This window comes from Diceros bicornis, chromosome 2 (assembly GCF_020826845.1).
Source record: "Diceros bicornis minor isolate mBicDic1 chromosome 2, mDicBic1.mat.cur, whole genome shotgun sequence".
Classification (NCBI taxonomy): Eukaryota; Metazoa; Chordata; class Mammalia; order Perissodactyla; family Rhinocerotidae; genus Diceros; species Diceros bicornis.
Genome location: NC_080741.1, coordinates 67,820,544 through 67,842,120, shown reverse-complemented (window position 1 = coordinate 67,842,120; position 21,577 = coordinate 67,820,544). Strand labels below are relative to the sequence as shown.

The window sequence follows — 21,577 nt, the reverse complement described above, 5'->3', positions numbered from 1 at the left end:
AGGGCTAATCTTCCTCACCAAAAAAAAAAAAAAAAGTGACAGTCTAATATTTAAAAAAAAGTCAAACACATGTTGACTTTTAGATTGCCTATTAGACTTTTCTCTAATCTTTTTAGATATCAGTTAAAGGTCAATAGTTATCTTATAGAAAACTAGTTCTTGTCAAGTCCAATTATGAAGCCATTGGTGGATAGGCCAAATCCAACCAGGGCTAGAGCTAAGTACATATAGAGTATTTATTCTGCAATTATTTATTGAGTGCCTGCTACCTGCCCCACTGTTTGAGGCTGTTTATAACTGGAAATGCTCCGAAGATTTCTTGATTTTTCTTCTGGTATTTTAAATCCCAACTTAAACATCAGTGTAAATGAAATTTGTTCTTTGAAAAAAAGTCTACCTTAGCAGTAGTTATGAAAAAATCTGGCTGAATATATGCCTCTCCTTATAAAGTAATCCAGATGGTTAGGTATTTCTGTTTTCCATCCACCATGACCTGCTGTAATTTGCAATATGAGAAAATACATTAAGAATCATACTATGTTTTGATCTTGACAAGGAAATGTAATCCTAAGGAAAGGTCTCAGGGCTAGGGTACCTCTGAACCATACCAGCTGTGTGGTCTTAGGAAAGGTACTTAACCTCGCTGAGATGTTTTTCCCCATTTCAAAGTGATTTGGTGAGATTAAGGCAGCATTTCTCATTGGGTGACCTTTGACTCCCTTTATCAGATTTATAACAAATGCTCATTTTTAATGAGCAGGTTCCTGCCTCGTTTCCTCTCTCCAAGCCACAGAATTAGAATTGAGAGCGGAACTGGAAATCAGCCTTTTCATCAAGGTTTCAGATAATTCTCCTGAACACTTCAGTTGAGGAACCACTGGGTTTTTGGCATGTTAAACATATAGAATGTTAAATATGTGTTAAACCTCGCTTTGAGAAATAGGAATCAGGGTCCAGCAATAAGACTCTAGAAAGATGCCTTTTCATTTCTCCTCTTCTTTACTGGCAGTTAAAAAAGAAAAGACATTTCACCTCAAGAACAGGAGAGCAGAGGAAGGTATGAATCCATTTCCAGCTCTGAGACTAACGGAAAGGCAAGAAATGTCCAAAGAGCCTTTTCTGTCCATTATTGTGCCAGCACTGTGCTGAGTAGTATACAATTAATTACATTTGATCCTCACTATAGCCCACGAAGAAGGAAACTTATGATCCCCTTTTACAAATAAAAGGACTGAGGCACAGAGAGGTCAAGTAATTTGCTTAAGGCCACAGAGCTAGTTGGTGGGAAAAGTGTCCTTGGCAAGTTATACCAGAAGAAGACCCTGGTCCTTAGAAGCACCTCTCATTTGTCTCAGATTCCTTTTAGTCATTGCTCTGGGGAACATTTGTCTCAGATTCCTTTTAGTCATTGCTCTGGGGAAATAAAAGTGTCTTCAATAACTTAGAACTCAGGAGCTATTGTTACGGCGGTCTTGGCAACTAACAAGAACTGAATACATATAATTTGCTAGGCACTGTGTGTATTCATTCATTTAGTTCTCACTCCGACTCTATTAGGTAAGTTCTGTTATTATCCCTCATTTTACAGATGAGAACACATAAGGTCACATAGCTGCTAAGTGGAGGAGCCAAGATGCATCCCAGGCAGTGTGATGCCAGAGTCCATGAATGGAACCACTACACATACTGCCTCTCGGTGGATGGCGGTTGTCTACCCACTGCACATGGGGGAGGCGTATCCATGGCATCCTGAGTTTGAGCGCCCTCTTCCCGATACTCTGAACATTGTCGTACATGCTGATGCTCTGAGCCCATGGTGGTTAACAGGGGGCCTCTGGACATTAGGGGCCAAATGGCTTTCTCAGTCTGGGCTGGGGGACAAAGCACTTCTGAAAGGATGTTTCGGAAGTGCATTAGCACTCCTGTTGGAACAGAACTTGACAGAAGGTTAGGAACTGCCCATACGGGTCAAGTATTCCCCAGGAGAACGCTGTTGTCTGAGCTGTTTTTCAAGTGAGGGTTCTTGAACCTGTTTGGCTTCCTTAGTGAGAATGCAGAGGGGCACACCTTGCCTTTGCAAAACAACCACCTGTGCCAGGCGGCGATGGTGGGGAAACGCCAAAACTGACACTGGGTTACCCTGGAAGCACTCAGTGAGTGGGCTGTGGTCCACCTTGGACAACCTGTTGCCCCCCTGGAAAAACCTAAATGCATGAAACAGGACTGTAGGTTTGCCCCCAGTTATTATTTTTGGAGGCCTCCTTGACCATATCTGTGATTTTAGTAATAAATCAACATTTATCACTATCACCTCTTTTTTTAAATCAGTGATCTGAAGACATGTTTGGAAAATTAAAATAGTATTGGCCACTGTGTTTCTTTTGGTGTGTAGAAAATTATATAATAATGAAAAGGCAGAAAATGGCAGAAACGGAAGAGCCAGTGGGGCTCAAGAGGTGCTCTGTGGTAGAGATCATGACAGGGGTGAGGAGGAGGAGGAGGATGGCAGCTCGACTTCACCGAGGGCTCACCAAGTAGCAGGCACTGATTTTCTCGTGTATTAGCTCATTTAACCCTCACAACAACTGATACTGTTATTTACTATTACTTTAACAAATGAGGAAATGGAAGCATAAATAAGGTAAATAGTTTGGCCATGGGGAAATAGCTCATTAGTAGTGGAGTAATCACTAGGCAGTCTGCCTCCAGAAGCCATAATATTTGTCTTCATGCATGCATTCATTCATTCATTCAATACGAAATTATTGTGCTCCTATTAAGGGCCAGGATTTCTGATGAGTTCTGCATTATCAGGATAATATTTAGCACTAGCACCTTCACATGGCTTGTCCTAAGTCTCAAAGATTCTTTTACTTGTACATTTGTGTGTAGGAGTGTGTTGTGTTTATTTTAAAGACAATATGTCTGATGATACTCTCTAAGACATAATATTTCTGAAGATGCCAGGGATCTTGGAGAGACTGAGAATACCCAGATTTCCTTTCTAAAATAATATAAAAAGCAATTTGGGACATTTCCCTAGCTCTGCGATAGAAGAAATCTCACAAACAGAATTAGTATTTTGTAATCACACACACACACAGACACGCGCGCACACCTATACTGTACTTTAAACCTACAGCTCAAGAATCTGCCTCATGAGCATAAGATATTTTCATACCAAAAAGAGTTTAAGAAACTTTGACTATTAGACCACTTTCTTGGAAATTCACTACAAGCCTTGACATGTTAAAGACTTCAAGAAGTCCTTCAATACACAAATGTGGGATTTTCTTTAACCTAATTTTTTCCAAACTTGCTTGCCTATGAAATTCTTCTTTGAAGCAGTACTTACTAATGGACTGCTGCGCACACTTTTGAAAATGCTGTCCTAGATGAATGCCATACCGTTAAATAATAAAGCGAAAAAAGACAACTGCAAGCCTCCTGGCTATTACCCTAGGTTAGATCTGGCCACAGGATAAAACCTAGGTCTATTCTGATTCTTTAAATAAAATTTCTTTGGAGTCAGTCAAGAGATGTTGACCTGGGTACTAGGGCAGTTCAGACCTCCTTGCTCCAGGCTTAGCAGGAGTAGATAACATATCAAGATGGAGGAGAATATGGCTCAGTAAAGCCTTGATAGATTTCATTGTGCTCCCTTTTCTTTGCTAATAAGCACTCATCTCTTTGTACTTTGAATAAATGTGGACATACAAGTGAGTCAAACATTAGTAATCCTATTAAAAAATAGTTGTTGCAAGACCATCCAATCGTGTTTATTTTTATCCTTCCTCTTACCCCATTTCTTGACTGAGACCTTGCTAGGTGTGCCCTTTCATTAGGAGACTTGGTGAGAGTCTGAGCCCGTCATCCCACATGCTCTCACCACACTTAGAGTGATAGTGGGGGGTGCATAATGTCCTTAGAATCTCAATGCCATTTGCATTTAAGCATGTGAAACTGGAGGTGCCAAAGCTCTCTTAAAAGCCCATGTGGCTTTGGAGGGCACTTTGGTCATTCCATTAAAATTAAGCGTATTACACCCAGTATTCCACCAGCTTCAGGAATTGTCCCATGGAAGATGTTACTGAAATATGAAACGATAAATATAAAAAGATCTTGTATTATTATTTATAATAGTAGGAAACTGGAAACTGCCTAAATACACTTCAACAGGGATTAGTTAAATAAATTACAAATCATTCATGTGATAGAATACTGTGCAGCCATTAACAAGAGTAAAATAGGGCCAGTCCCAGTGGCCTAGTGGTTAAGTTTGGCATGCTCTGCTTCAATGGCCCAGGTTCGATCCCTGGGCATGGACCTACACCACTCGTCTGTCAGTGGCCCTGCTGTGGCGGTGGCTCACATACCAAACAGAGGAAGAGTGGCAACAGATGTTAGCTCAGGGGGAATCTTCCTTGGCCAAAGAAAAAAAAAAAAAAAGAGTAGAATAGTCCTCCTCAACTGACATGGAAATATGTCCAAACTACATTGTTAAAGTTAAAAAGAATCAAGTTATAGAACAGCAAATATAGTATGACTTTTTAACTTTACTATTTACTTTTATGTATATAAAATGTACTTATAGGAAAAAACAGAAAAATTTAGAGCATAGTGTAAATTTGTATTATTTTTGGGATCGAGATTATGGAAGAGCTTTTGCTTTCTAAGTAATGCTTTTTTTTTTTTTTAATAATTTTTATTTATTTATTTTTTCCCCCAAAGCCCCAGGAGATAGTTGTATGTCATAGCTGCAAATCCTTCTCGTTGCTGTATGTGGGACGCAGCCTCAGCATGACTGGACAAGCGGTGTGTGGGTGCGCGCCCGGGATCCGAACCCCGGACCGCTAGCAGCGGAGCGTGCGCACTTAACCGCTAAGCCACGGGCCGGCCCTAAGTAATGCTTTTCTAATTTTTTTTAACAAGGAGCTTGTATTAGTTTTATTATTTTTTTTTATTATTAGTTTTTTGTGAGGAAGGTCAGCCCTGAGCTAACATCTGATGCCAATCCTCCTGTTTTTTTTTCTGAGGAAGACCGGCCCTGAGCTAACATCCATGCCCATCTTCCTCTACTTTATATGGGACACCGCCACAGCATGGCTCGACAAGCAGTGCATCGGTGTGCGCCTGGGATCCAGACTGGCGAACCCCGGGCCGCCGCAGCAGAGCACGCACACTTAACCACCTGCGCCACCGGGCTGGCCCCTTGAATTAGTTTTATTTATTTTTTTTGCAAGGAAGATCAGCCCTGTGCTAACATCTGCCAATCTTCCTCTTTTGTTTTTGCTGAGGAAGACTGCCCGCTGGGCTAACATCTGTGCCCATCTTCCTCCACTTTATATGGGACTCCGCCACAGCATGGTTTGCCAAGCAATGCGTCACTGCACGCCCAGGATTCGAACAGGCGAACCCCGGGCCACCGCAGCGGAGCGTGCACACTTAACCACTTGCACCACCAGGCCAGCCCCTGAATTAGTTTTAAATATAAGAATAATCAGTGCGTTCATTAAATTTTACGTCTTTAAAGTGATATGGAGAGAATAAAAATATTTTCCTGATCACTTTCCCTTGATTGGAAAAACACTCGGGCATCTTTCTTCCTGGACAAGCTAAGTGGAAGCTGAAAATTCCTAGTTGCTTTATCTAGAAAAGCAAAAGGTCTACTCTCAAAGACAACACACAGAATGATTTTTCTTTTCTCTTTTTTTAAATCCTTGGAAAGGAATCACTTTTTTTTTTTTTTTTTTTGGTAGATTGGGCCTGAGCTAACATCTGTTGCCAATTTTCCTCCTTTTTTCCTTTTTTCTCCCCAAAGCCCCACCAGATAGTTGTATGTTATAACATACAACTTGTTGTGCATTCTTCTAGTTGTTCTGTGTGGGACACCACCTCAGCATGGCTTGTTGAAAAGTGCATAGGTCGGTGCCCAGGATCTGAACAGGTGAACCCCAGGCCACCGAAGCAGAGTGTGCAAACTTAACCACTACACCACTGGGCTGGCCCCTCTTTTTTTTTCTGAGGAAGATTCACCCCAAGCTAACATCCATTGCCAATTTTCCTCTTTTTGCTTGAGGAAGATTTGCCCTGAGCTAACATCTGTGCCCATCTTCCTGTATTTTGTATGTGGGTCACCACCACAGCATGGCCGCTGACGAGTGGTGTAGGTCCATGCCCGGGAACAGAACCCAGGTCGCCGAAGCAGAGCGCACTGAACTTAACCACTAGGCCATGAGGCTGGCCCCCAGAATGTTTTTCTGATTGTGAAAATACTTGTTGATTGTAGAAAATTTAGAGAATGCAGAAAAGAACTAAAAATTTAAAAAGGAATTGATCCATAATCCCAACGCTAGAGCATTAATTGTATTATTTTGACATATTTCTTTCTTTTGAGCATATATTTTTCTTGGTTGAGATCAACTGCTGCCTACATTTTACACTTTATCCTACTTTTAACTTTTTATGTATTTTGGCTACTTTGACCTCATCTGGTCCACTTTTCTTTCTGTTTTATATGTTGTTGTGTTTTAAGAATCAGTATGCAACACGGGAAAGGAGTGCAGGGATGCTTTGAAAATTCACATTTTTATTTCATTAAATATAAACTCGCACACTGAGTTTTCTTTATGTTGGAGTCTCTAGGACCTAGATGTTAGGTAAAAGGTTGTTGAATGGATGAATAAGCGAACAAGTGAATGATTAAAGAATGAACAAATGAATAGCAGGGTTGAGGCATTTAAAACTTAAAATCAGCAAGACTTAGTACCTCCCACACTTAACATCTTAGCCTGCGCCTGCTACCTAGAGAGGCTGTGTGATGCAGTGGTGGAGAGTTTAGATTGAAAACAGGCAGCCTGGATTCAAAACATGGCTTTGGCTCTAACCTGGGCATGTTACTTACATTGTTAAGCTTCAGTTGGATCGACTGTTAAGTAGGGATAATATTAGTTCCTACCTCAATGGATGAGTTAGTTCCTATCTCAATGGAAGAGTTAACATATTGCAAGGTGTACATAACTGTGTCTGGCACTCTTAATATTTTTACTATTATTGCTACTATTTCATATCAAGCCCTTTTCTAGGACATACAGCCCTGACTGATCACTCTGGCCTCTTCCCGCACTCACCCTGTGGTCACACTGAAACAACTCCTCACTCTTTCTCAAGCATCGGTGCCTTTTTTATCTACTTATCCCTCTGCTGAATGTATTTCTCTTTTTTATGTTCTTGTTTCTCTACCAAATGCCTTTCTCCCTCCCTTCATTTCCCTCTGGTAAATCTCCAGTCATCCTTGAGAACTCAGGTCCAGAGTCCCTGCCCTTAAGCAATTCTTTCCTTCCCACGTGCACCACCAGCACCACCATTTCCTACAGGGAGTTGTGTTCTTCCAATCTCCAAAATATCCTTTAAATACTTCTTCTAACTCTCTTCCCAATGTGTTGAGTTTTGTGTATATATCTGCCACCCTGCGACTGGACTAACTCTTTGGGACCAGGGTCAGCTCTTATTCATCTTTCTGTCCCAACCATTGGCACAGAGCCTGACATACACTCTAGGCCCTCGGCAAATATTTGTGAGGTGAGCAAAATAAATGGAGTTTACGCTAGCAACTAAATTGATCAAATTTTGCAAAATGGGCTTGTGAAACGATCAAGCCAAATTGAAAATCAGTTCTGAGTAACAACCATAAAATTAGACTTTTTCAGCTTTCAATCTTATTTTGTTTCTGCTAAGATGAAGCTACTTCTCCTAAATTCAATTTTCCAGAGTTGATATTGTACTTGTAACCTTGAAATTTAATATACTGAACCTGTTGGAATACAATTTTGGCCTCGCATGATCGGATTTTAAAGCACAGGAGGTCTCAGTGTATGTACTGTAACCTTTGTTGCTGTATTCGCTGTAACTACCTTTTGGAAACATGTAGAAGAATCACTGTAAAATCAGCTACAAGGATAGATGGACACAATTCTCTGCTCTTAGATTCAAACATCTTTTCTTGGAATTCCAAGGAAATAAGTCATCAACTTTTGATTGCCTCTAGGGTAGCCGGGCATTGAGAGGATGTGCAGAGGGAGTCCAGTTAATCCTAAAACCTCATTTGAGACACGTCTTCCAATATAATCTCACACCCCAACCATTCAGCCAAACTACCTTGAATATCATTGATTTTCCTTTTTCCTTCTTACTAGAGCCAAAGTTCCCACATAGGCAGCAACAAAGCAGGGATGGAAGAAAAACTGGAGAAATGAACTATCCCAAAAGTCAGTAACAGGCTCCTGAATAATCAAAACATGACTTTTTTTGAGAGGGAAACATTCTCCTAAAACCTAGAAAGATATTTTGATAATTTAGTACTGTTCCAGCTGGCTGTTCGTGGCAAAGAGACTTTTTTTTTTTAAGTACACACTCATGGAAATTGTTACTATTCCTATTTATAATACCTTAAGAGAGAGGAATTAATCTCGGCTCGATTTAACCTGACAGAACATGAAGCATATTCCTTTGTAACCAATCCATTACAGTCAGCATCACATTCATGGTTCTTGTCCTGGAATTATTCCATGTATTTCAACAACTACCATTTGAGTAGTTACCAAGAACCGAAATATATTTGGTATATCTGCTAACCTGGCAGAGTTTTAGCATTTGGGATTTGAGAGTGTTTGCATATGTGAATGTGTGTGTGTGTGCATGCATATATGTATATATTTTAATCCTCAAGCTCATTTCAAGATGCTGTAATAATTTAAAGGATCAGTAACAGAAATTGAATTTTGCAGGCTGTAAGTTCTGTCTACAGAGAGGTGAGTGTGCCTTCTCATAATAACCGGCCATTGATATTTACCAAGTGAAGTCACTAACTAAACAGAGTTGGTTTGAAGACTAGCCAGTCCACGAGGAACAAAGAAATCTAATACCATATTGTAAAAGGCTATTGAGAGTTTTATAATATATTTCCCCTTTCCTTGTTTCATGTGGTTTTCCTTCTGTTTTCCTAACACTGAAATTATGTTTGTCTTAAACCGTGAGAATTCAAATATAGGCTGCCTTGTGCATTTGTGAGAATCCAAGTTTTCATGATAATAGCTTATAACACATGCCAGTTTTAATACTCAAGAACTTTCCATATGTGCTATGTCATTTACTTTCCCTGAGGTGCTAAAGGGGAAGATGTTTGGTCCTCAGATGAAAAAAACTACAGCCCAAAGAGGTAAAAGGACGTGGTCGTAGAAAACAAGGAAAATGGTCTCCAGTTGGCACTAGCCAGGGTAAATGTACAAAGAATGAGTTATTTGTTCACTGATATATTGCCAGCATAAGTAGGCACTCAAATATTTGTTGAATACATTGAGAGGAGCTACTAAAAATCCAATTGTGTAAGACCTGTATTTCATAATGGTGCCGTTTAACATGAATTATCTTAAAACATGGAAACCCAGTACTGATACTTTTGTCAAACCAAGATCTCAGAAGTGGGCTATAAGAAGAGCATTACAGCTAAATCGTGACTCAAAAAGTCATAAAAATAGTATGACAAGCGCTTGGACAGAGGAAGGAGGAGGTAGATGGTCCATTCACCTGAAAATACAATATCTTAAAATCTAGGAATGGATGAAAAGACTCTGTAAGATGTTTTCTCAATTTATTTTAGAAATCAAATTTCTTTGTATGTTTTCTGCTTTTGAAAATGCTTAAGTTGACTTCTTTGAAGACAAAAATCTTGTATTTCAAAAGGAATATGGTGGGGCCAGCCCGGTGGCGTAGTGGTTAAGTTTGCGCACTCTGCTTCAGCAGCCCGGGGTTCACAGGTTTGGATCCCAGGTGCGGATCTACACACCATTCATCAAGCCATGCTGTGGTGGCATCCCATATACAAAATAGAGGAAGATGGGCACAGATGTTAGCTCAGGGACAATCTTCCTCAGCAAAAAGAGGAAGATTGGCAATGGATGTTAGCTCAGGGTCAATCTTCCTCACACACACACAAAAAAAGAATATGGCAAAGAAACTTCCAAAAACAAATTTACCCATACCAACTATCTCTCTCTATCCATCCATTTTTCTGTCCATCTGTCATCTCTCTGTCATTTTTTTTTAACCCATACTAGAAGCAGATGTAATTTGGCTTTCTGCAGTATTGCATATGCTTAAGGGCCTAAGGAGGAGGTTTGAAGAGCTATGTTTATATTTTTCAGAAATAAGAAATGGAATGGAAGACTTATATTTCATAATAAAGTAGGACTAATATTAATATTTTGCTCTATGGATTCATTAGGAAACAGACTAAGATGTCCATTTCAGTTAAACCTGCTGAATTGGCCACAAATAGTTACAATTTTAAATGTACTAAGAACACATGTAATATATGCTATTGGAGTACAATTTACATCTCGGCTGAAGTGAAGTCAGTGAGTATTTCATGGGTGTTGGACACCAACCAAGATTGTTTGTTAACTCCTTGGAGAGACCATCCAAAGTATGGCTCAGTGATGACATGGGAAAATGGGGGGAACTGCGGAGGGAGAGTCCCAACTGTCTAGCGTTGAGTCCTGTCTCCACCTCTTACAGGCTGGGTAGCCTTACGCAATGATCTACTTTATCTTCCTAAGCTTCAGTCTCCTCACCTGTGCAGTGAGGTGATAACATTACCTCCTCACAGGGTTGTCCTGAGGATTCAGTGAATTAATACATGTCAACCTCTTGGAACGGATAATTAGCGCTTAAATGTTTCTTGGTTTTGTTGTTGTTATTGACAATATTATTCTAAAATTCCCAAGAGGATTATTATAAGATGTTCTCATTTATAAGAAGTATTTGAGCATAAATAACCACAATTATGGCAGAAAGGAGAATGTTGGTGAAATATTTTAAACACAGTATGCCCTATTGGAAAAAAAATAATAAATGGGAGGCGCAGTCAGATGGATGCACAATAGTCTTGGAAATAAAAGTATCATTGCATATTTACTCATGCACAAAAAATCCAGATAAGAAACTAGCTTTAGCAGGGCTTCTTTTTTTCAAAAGCTTAATTTTAACATCATGACTATAACTTTCTCCTGATTCACCCTTTTCTCCCTCTAATCATCCTTGATTATCTTGTAAGCACCTTGCACTTTTTTTTTAATATGACTCGTTTTGCATCAGAACACTCTGTTGCTACAGATTCAAACTGTAATCCTAAATTGGTGCCAGGGTGCATTTAAGCAATTAGAATGTTGTAATTAAAGTCTGCTGTGTGTGTAATCTTATAATACGTAAGGGTAAGTGCAGAAGTAGAGAGCTTGGTTCTAAGTGTTTGTTTAATGATGGTTATTCATCTGTTCTCCAATTGTCTCCCCTCATATTTATCAGATGTGGGTGCCTTGGAACCTCCGTGCCTTTTAGCAGAGCCTGACCTATTTAGGTTCCCTGCCTTTCTTGCATCGCGTAACAATTTGGCTGTACATCACCACACCTCTAATTTTCAGTGCAGTCTCATAAACATTCACTCCCTTGCTTTGAAACTGTGTTGGTGCAAGAGTTTATGAAAAGGATTGGAAGGATGGTGGAGCCAGTCTCGCTGATGTTTGACCACGTGACAATCTCATTCTTCCTGGACTTAAAAGTAATAAAGCAGAGCCTCAAAGTCTCAGAATAGGAGGAAGTAAAAAGAAGAATTGGGAGGAGGAAGACTTATAGTCCTGATGATGCCTTTTACATCATCATCCTGTAGAACATTGTCATCGAAAGGTTTAGTATTTTTTAAAGTATAGATTAATTCATTTAAAAATATTTATTGAATGTCCACTATCTGCTGGGCACTATATAGGTGCTGGGTATACAGTGGTGAGTTAAACACATCTCTGCCTGTGTGAAGTTTACAGTACTATGAGATTAATCCCATATTTTACAAATTGTGTATATCTAATATACAGTTCTCATTCAGATTTTTCTAACTGTCTCAATAATGTTCTTTATAGCTTTCTCCCCCCCTTTTCTGATCCAGGATCCGATCCAAGATCACATATTGCATTTAGTTGTCATGACTCTATAGTCTCCATAATTGGAAACGGGTATCCAGTCTTTCTTTGGCTTTTCTTACACTGGTATTTTTGAAGAGTATAGGCCAACTGCCTTTCAGAATGTCTCTCAATTTCTGAAATATGGATTTGTCTAATTCAGTGGTTCCAAACATGTGTCATGTTAGACATGTCTCAGAATCATCTGGGGACTTGATGAAAATGCAGAGACCCGCACCCTGCCCTGTTTCATCCTATCCTTCTGCAGTGAGCCTAGGCCTCTGTATTCTTTACTAGCTCTCCAGGTAATTCTGCTACACGCTGAAGGTTGAGAGCCACTAGTCTAATATAATTTCCTTGTGGCAGCAGTACTACGTAAGTGATGATGTGTCCTTCTCAGTGTATCTCACAAAGAGGCTTGCAATGTCAGTATACCTTGTTTTTGGTTAAGGTGGCATCTTCCAGATTTCTCTTCATCTTTTCCCCTTTGTAATTAGTCACCATCTGGAGTTGACACTTTGAGGCTGTCTGCCCATCCTGTTTCCCAACAGTCATTGACCCGATGGTCTTGGCCTCCGGTGGTGATCTTGCCTAAGTCAGTACCATGGTGATATAAATGGTGATCCTCTAACTCCATCACCTTTAACATTTCTTAGCAGTCATCTGTAAAAAATAATTTCTCCTTCTCCTCCTTCCCCAGCTTTTAAAAATATTTTTTGACATCAGCATGGAGTCATGGATTCATTTTTATTCAATGTATTATAATCCATTCTGTCATTCATTTTGATGTTCAAAATGCTCCCACTGCCATAGCCTTGGAATCAGTCGTTTTTCCTTTCAGTGGAGAATGGTATCTAGAAACCAAGATCTGGTTTCTATTTAAACTGGTTGGAACTTCCTTCCAAAAACAAAAATATGTACCCCTTGTCCACCTAAAAATAAAATGCAATGCTCAAACCATACCTGGACTGAACCTCAGGGAAGCATGGTCTGGTTAGTTTTCCCTCCTTTCTCCTTTCCGTATGCGTATGTTCATTTGTATTATCCTCCCACAACCAAACGAATTCACATGCTCCAAGCTTTCTCTTTCTCTTTGCTCCTGTCTTCATTGTGATCAAGTTTCTGGGAAGCAGTCTGCCCAGAGACTTTGGGCGTAATGCTTATGTCTTTGAAACTCTGATACACACCCACAAAAATACCTGTACTTGTTGGCTTTTCTTGTAATGCTTTTTGCTTTTTCAAAGCATCTTTATATCTTGTTTTCCTTTTTGTCCTCAAAACTCCATGAAGTATGTGGGACAGGTATTATCATTTTCCTTTTACGTTTTTAGAAAGTGAAGAGAGAAGAGTAAAAGACTTTTTGACATCTAACGCCTCTTCGTGTTCAGTGTTTTAAGTCTGTGTCTCTAGTGCTTGCCCCCTAGGTACTATGCTTACAGTTCCCATGGCTGGGGAAGCCTGGGCTGTGTTCTCATGGCTCAGAAAGCTAGGATTCCTTACTCTGAGTTGAAAATCAAGACAAATCAACTGTATAGTGAATCAAGAAACACAAGAGGCATTCCCTTTTTTAAAAGAAAAGATATAAATACTCTCATTGACTTTTCTTCACTACTCTCTTGTAATAACCAAATACTGCAAGCTACCTACATGCCCATCACTGGGTAAATGAGCTGCAGTAAATTCATACTATGGACTGTTAATCAGCAGTGAAAACGAACAAGCTGGCTGAAACTACATACAATAGGGATGAATGTCAAAAACACACTCTACAAATACTACTGTGCAACTGCTGTGTGCCAGGCAGTGGTGTAGGTCCTGGAGATATAACTAGGGCCAAAATAGAGGTTTTTTTTTTTTTTTTTGCTGAGGAAGATTCGCCCTGAGCTAACATCTGTACCAATCTTCCTCTATTTTGTATGTGGGTCGCCACGACAGCATGGCCACCAAAGAGTGGTGTAGGTCCGTGCCCGGGAACCAAACCCTGGCTGCTCAAGCAGAGAAGGCCAAACTTAACCACTAGGCCACAGGGTGGCCCCCCAAAATAGATTTTTTAAAAACCTGTGCCCTTACTGCTAGGCAGGAGCAATGGTGGGTGGGGATAAAGACAATAAAGAAAATAAATAAGGTATATAAAGTATTAGAAAGTGCAAACAGGGTTACCAAATACAGTTGCACAGGTAGCTCACTGCCCAACTCTGTACCCAGTGGTGTCGTGGAGGTCTTGGATCTAAGGCACTAAAAACGGAATTTCCATTAAGTAAGATGGAAAAGGCTACCTGGAAGATTAGGAGTTCTGTTTGTTTCTTAGCTTTATATTGAGGTATAACATACATATAGAAAAGTGCATATAATGTAAATGTGCAGCTGGATGAACTTTCACAAATTGAGCACCTTTGTGTCATTAACGTCAATATCAAGGAAACAGAACATTACCAGCACCTGAGAGGCCCCTCGTATATTCTCTTCCAGTCATTAATCCCTCAACAACCATGACTTTTAATAGCATTTATTAGTTTTGGCTAACTTTGTATTTTATATAACTGGAGTCATACAATATATGCTCTTTAATGTCTGTCCAATTTTGCTGAAATTATGTTTTTGAGATTCATTCCTATTGTTGTATGTAGTTTCAGCCACCTTGTTCATTTTCACTGCTGATTAACAGTCCGTAGTAGGAATTTACCACAGCTCATTTACCCAGTGATGGGCATGTGGGTAGCTTGCAGTATTTGGTTATTACAAAAGCACTGCCATGAAGATCCTAGTGCCCGTCTTTTAGTGGGCATATTTAAACATGTCTGTTAGGTGTGTACCTGGAGCAGAATTGCTGAGCCATAGTGTATGTGTGTTAAACTTTAGTAGACCTTGTGAAAAAGTTGGTCCAGAACTAACTGATAGTCTACCAGCAGTGTATGAGTGTGTTAAGTAAAATGTCTACTTCATATAACGCAATCAGATATACCATGTACATTCCAAAGAACTGCACCAAAATATTATTTGGAGACAATTTCACTACTCTCTAGAAAATGGAAATAAGTTAGCTAAAACTTATTGGCATTGTGGGCTTTGGTAAAGAAATTGAATACAAGTTAAATACACCAACAATAACAATCCTACGTAATGATAACAACTAGATAAGTAATAGACTGAAATAAGAGGCCCATTTATATAGGAAAATATGAAATACTGAGTATTAATCTTAACATAGCTACGTAATGATAACAACTAGATAAATAATAGAATGAAAAAAGAGGCCCATTTATATAAGAAAATATAAAATACTGAGTATTAATCTTTTTTTTTTTTTTACAAATTTTATTTTTTCCCCCAAAGCCCCAGTAGATAGTTGTATGTCATAGCTGCACATCCTTCTAGTTGCTGTATGTGGGACGCGGCCTCAGCATGGCCAGACAAGTGGTGTGTCGGTGCGCGCCCAGGATCCGAACCCGGGCCGCCAGCAGCGGAGTGCACGCACTTAACCGCCAAGCCACGGGGCCGGCCCCTGAGTATTAATCTTAACAGAGGGTGCGTGTAGTCTTTATGGTATGTCATAAAACTTGATGATCACTATGAAGCAATTTCAATAGAAACATGAAGACAATTTATTGCATCTTTTTAAAAACTTGACAAGATTATTTTAAAATTTCTTTAAAAAATAAATGAAAGAGAATGTCAAAGATTATTATGGAAAATTAAAGCATTTATCTTAGATATTGAGACGTATTATAATGGAAGAGTGATTAAATGTTATGAACTGCAGAAAAACTGAACAGTGTCCTAGAACAAAGTAGATAACCATAGATATGATGATAGGTAAGCAGGTAAGAAGCAACCTGGTAAACTTTAGTGCAGAGAGAAAACATTGAGAGCGTCTTCGGGGGCTAGACTTTATGATAAAGGCTTTATATTCGTACTTCATTTAATGCGCTCAACAACTCGGTAAATTCAATATTATCACTCCCTGTTTTGCAGATGAGAACTGAGTTTCAGAAAAAATAACTTGCTTAGGCCCCACAGATTCTGTCAGTGGGGGAGCTTGGCCCCAGTCCAATCTAACTTCCTAGGCCCAGAGAAGGAGAACACGTCAGAGGAGAACAGGTCGAAGGACATAATTTGTACCCAACAGATGAGACCAAGGGTTAATTTTGGTATCTCAAATTAAACATAAGTTGTCAAATAGATTGAGTGAACAAAAGCTCATTTCATACATGGGCAATAGCAAATGATATGCAGTCACAAGGGAAATATTCAAATTGGTTAGTAATCGAATTACAAATTGAAACAATTTTGCAGCATTATTTTACACTTTCCTAATCAGCAAAAATCATTTTATTGATTTGATTTTATTGTATTTATAAAAATACATACATTTCCCTAAGATGAAAAAGTTAGTGAGAATGTTTGATTTCTTGATCTGGGTGATTGGTTACAGGAGCGTAATACACATGTCGCAATTCATCAAGCAGTACACTAAGATTTGTGCATTTTACTGTATGTACTTCAATAAAAAAGACAAGAAATACACTAGGATGAAATCAAGTTTATCTGTCGTTGAGGAAAAAAAGGGAGAAATAATTAGTTGCTGCCAAGATTAAGGTTAGTATACAACATTTAGCGTGGTTAATATAAAGCATTTAGCTCACGGATAAGAAATTCAACTTCTCTTAAGAGCCAGAGCAAAGAGGGAGTTAGGATGGCTTACATAACTCACAGCGGTCATTAAGGTAAAACCAAGCTGCTGCTCGAAGGAGCACAGTCACCACTGGTCCTAAAAATCAGAAACTTCTCCCCGGGGTTCCCATAAAGGGATATTATATGATGTAATGAACGATGTCCTCCACAACACACCTAGAGTTATTAATATAATGAGTTTCTGAGAGTTGTTTCTTATATTGTTTCTCAACGTAAGCCAGTAGAGTAATGCCAAAACACAGTGCCAAAAAAGCGGTTTTACCTGGGACAAACTTTATGGTTCAGTTTTGTAGGTGTCTGATGATTCTAGTTTAATCCAAGAATAAAACGGAGAATCGAGAGCAGTGGTTCTCAACTGGGGCCATGTTGCCCCCCAGGGGCCATTTGGAAATGCCTGGAGACATTTTTAGTTGTCACATCTTGGGGGAGGCTACTACTGGAATCTAGTGAGTAGAGGCCAGAGATGCTGCTTAACACCCTACAATGCAAAGGACAGCCCTTCACAATAAAGAATTGTCTAACCCAAAATGTCAATTGTGCCCACGTTGCAAAACCCTGATCTGGAAGAACCAATAGGCAATATATCATTGAGACCATCCTCCATCAACATTACCTCTCACAACTAGCTTGGATGAAAAATGCAAAACTATTGGCTCATTTACACATGAGGAAAAGGGGGTGCAGATGTGGTAGTTATGGCCTGGCCTTCTAGGGGCATGATAACCCCCAGAAAATAGAACTAGCACAGGGAAGTATGTTTCTATGCCCTGGCAAGAATTGCCTTATTAGACAGTAGGTAGGTATTAAGTGTTGACATGGCCTCTCCACCAGCCTAATTGTATAAAAACTAGTCAGCCCATGGCTCTGGGCTTCTCTGGCCAGGCAGATTCCTCCCTCCACATAGATGTGTCCACAGAAGGAATTAGAGAGGCTCCAGGGAGCTGTATCCACTCGCTCATTTGTGTCCTTATCACATCTGTTCTTTGCACTGTTTGCAGGCTTAATGGTGAACCAAAGTGAGAGCATCTAAGCAGCAAGGTATCATTCTTGCCAATTTTTGAATTTTAACCAGACTTTGGAGTCTGGCCCAGCTCAGCAATGGGTACAATTGACTACCAATGTCAAGAAGCCCCCTTCTCTCCATCTGTGAGCATTGATTCTGTCTGGTTCACATCTTTCCAACTCTGTCTGCAGCTTTCTTCCCTTAGTTCTACTTTGGAAAATCCCTGGGAGAGTCTTTGGACCAGCTTCCATCACTTGCCCACAGAAGGATGATTGTGTCTCCACTAGGGCCAGTAGGGGGAGGAGCAATTCTCCAAAAGAATGAGATATTCTTCCCAGAAAAAGGGAGGGATACTAGGCAGTCAAGAGGACTCCGGGAAAATATGTCAATTTTTTTACAAACTTTTTATTTTGAAATAATTTCAGACTCATCAGAGTTGCAAGAATCGCACAAAAAAATGCCAATAGATCTATCAAACCAAACTCCCAGTTGTGAACATTTTGCCACATTTGCACTTCCGCACTCTCCCCCAAATATGTGTAATCTTTTTCTGAACTATTGGAGAGTGAGTTACACTGTTTACCTCTGAATATTTCACTGTATATTTCTCAGTATCAAGGACATCCCTTATATAACCATATAACAATGATCACATTCAGGACATTTAACATTGAACCTATACTCTTGCCTAATATACAATCCAATTGTACCAGTAATGCCATCTATAACAACATTTCTCTGGATCTAGGATAACATACTGCATTTAGTTGTTATGACTCGTTTGTCTCCTTTACTTTGGAACAGTTTCTCAGCCTTTCTTTGGCATTCATCACTGACATTTTTGAAGAGTGTGGGCCAGATGTATTATAGTGTATCCCTCAGTTTGGGTCTGTCTCGTGGTTCCTCATGATTAGATCTAGTGATGTATTTTTGGCAGGAATACTACCCAGTGATATGCTAGAGCCCCTAGTACCAGCTATGAGAGCTGATTCTCATGTTTCTTCCCAACTCCATACTCTGCTTTGTCATATTGGTAGCTTGAAATCAGCCATCGTAGGAGTATTTACACCAGATGCTATCTGTCAGCTATTTCCATTGAAGAGTTACCATTTTACCCTTTATAATTAATTTTCCCCTATGGAGAGATCCTTTGTGATTGTGAAAATATCCCATCCTGTTTCTTAGCTAACTTTCACCAATAGTTTCTATTTATTGAAGACTATTGCCTGAATCAGTTAGTACTATGATCTTTACAAATGGCAATTTTCTCTCTTTCATTTCTTCTACGTTAATTTGCTGGTGTTCTATGAGTTAATTTTTTTATAGACTTAAGCCTAAAATTAATAGGTAATTAGTAATAGACTTGGAAATTAACTGAGCTCTCCCAACAATTTGTCAAATAGTTCTAAATCCTAAGTATTTGTGACCAAGTTGTTCATGTCCATTGTTACGGTGCAGAGTAAGTTTCCGTGGAGCACTCCATCGACACAGAAAAAGCAGGACGGCTCTCCAGAAATAATTTTCCAATAATTCCACCATGAGTATGTCTGTTTGATGATGACGTGCCATCTCACTAACAGAGGAGGTGGCATTTGGAGTCACTTTTCCAGTCTTACCTGATTCCAGCTCTTACCAAAAGCATCATGCCTTTGGAAGATGCCTAGTGAGAGATTTACACTGGAGTCGTGGAAAATTAACTAGTGCATGGTAGAGTGGAAAGAGCACTGAACAGGGAGTCCAGAGTCACCATCTGCTATGGGATTGGGTAGTACACTTCATCTCCCTGGTCCTCACTGCCATCATCTGTAAAATAATAGGAATCATATTTTCACTCAATTCCCTTTCAAGATCTAAAACTTTCTTTTATTCTGCTCTCTTACTTGCAAATCAAAACCTAGACTTCACCTCATTAGCATGATGTCTTGGTCAACTGACCCAAGGACAAAGGTCAAGACAGGGACAAAAATAAGATGTCCAGTGTGGAGTCTGAACCCAGTGACCTGGCGACTGAATCCATAATCCAGCTAAATTAGACGTGAGGGTGGAGCACCAGGACTTTCTACTGTTTCATGTTACCTTTGTGCATTCAGCCCCGTCACCTGACTCACTTCTCCGCTTCTCTTTGTTTATCCTTGACAGTCATGGAAACCACGGAGGGATCCCCTTACCTCTCTCTTTGAGGAGATCCCTCTCTCAAGTGTTAGCTTGCCTGGTACTTATAAGGTTACCGCTGTTGCCATGGTTGTAAGGAAAAGAAATGTTCCATCCTAGGGCAGACTGCAGTTTCTAAAGAACTTTTACACTTCAGGCATGAAATTCTGGAGTTCTTTATAAGACAATTAAATTTCACCATGCGAAATTGCTGAGAACCGGGCAAATAGTGTTATTCTTGGTTGATCCATTGGTGAACTCCGTGCAAAAGTCAAGTAACCTTGGCAATCACTGTTAGAACTCAAAATATGTTACCTTGGATTTCCAGAACAGTGGTGAACAAGAAGGTGAAGTGGGGGCTGAGGTGTATAAAAGAACGTGAGGCTTTGCCAAACCATGCATTCTCCTGTCTCCCTGGAACAAGATTTTGATAGGCCCCAGCCCTCCACCCCACCATCACCCTCCTCCACCAGAATGGTGTTGGGGCCCCTTGTGTAGGTGAAAAGTCCACAGGTGAGTTGCATGTTTGCCTCCCCAGTTTTCTGGAGCTGTCTGAGCCTGGTACTTTTCATGTTCAGCTCCTTATTTCAGCATTTTTAAAATTTAATGACTCTTCTAAGGTAGAGAATTATTTGGCAGCATCCTTAAGAGTATCTGTTTGAGGTCTTTTTATCTGCTCGACTTCCATTTACCAAATTGAAAAGTTGCTGTCTAACATATTGTTCCGATGACTCATCTAAGGTTCTGATGAGGCAAAGGGGGTCATGGAGGGTCAGAAGAGTTGGCAATAATTTTCAGGTTTGGTTATTTTAATATCTGAAATAATCCACTTTTTATCTTCTTGAAGATTTTAAGACAAATTTGACTTTAACTTTGAGTTTGGGCCTAACTTCAAACTCAGAGATGTTTTTGAATTCCCCCTTTAGCCCCCCTCCCTCTGCATGAGTTTCTTTTTCTTTGAAGGTAAGGAATTTAACCTTTCAAAAATTTAATCTTGATCAACACCCACCTCACCTGTTGGATTAACCGCTGCATCATCTTTCACCAGATTAGAAAACCACTGTCTCTTGCCTGAAAGACAGAGGCCAATTGATTCCTACAATCAACCTGGTTTCTCTTTGATTTTATAATCTGTTTCTAGAGATTATAGGCGAGCTTTGAATTCCAAGGCACTGGGCCTGTCAGCTTTTGAAGCAAAAAACTTTGAAGCAGATCTGGGGCCTCAGGTTTCAGCGGGCATACTTAGAAGTTGGAGGATGAAATTAATTTGTTTTCATTTTGTAATTAAGGGGAACACGGATAATTATCACTGCTGACATTGTAATGTTCTGGGGTTTTGGTTTGTTTATTTTATTTCATGGCTTTTAAAAGAATTATTGTTATTAGTTTGTGTTTTTTGAGAACCCCAATCAAATCACTTGGAAACTTGAGAGAAAAGCATAATCCTTTCAGAAATCCTCATGGAGCTAACTGCTTCTGTAAACCTACCTAGTGTGCATTTACTTAAAAACTACTTAATTACTCGCCACTGATGCTCTTGGTTTAACCCAAAAACTCTCCAGACTGGATTCAACAGGTAGAAGGGAGAAAGAGGGGAGGGCAATTTCCAGGCTCATGAGTTCCATGTTGTTAAACACTATGCACTTTCAAGTATTAATTATACAGAACTTGGGCAAGGAGGGGGGGTATGTGGAATTATATTTGCCTGTATTTATGCTTCTAA

At 39.7% G+C, this 21,577-nt stretch overlaps 1 protein-coding gene across 4 annotated transcripts in view; it reads left to right on the top strand.

The window, feature by feature from the left end:
- Positions 1-21,577, top strand: part of FRMD4B (FERM domain containing 4B) — a 311,911-nt gene that overhangs the window by 218,841 nt on the left and 71,493 nt on the right. The window lies entirely within an intron of this gene.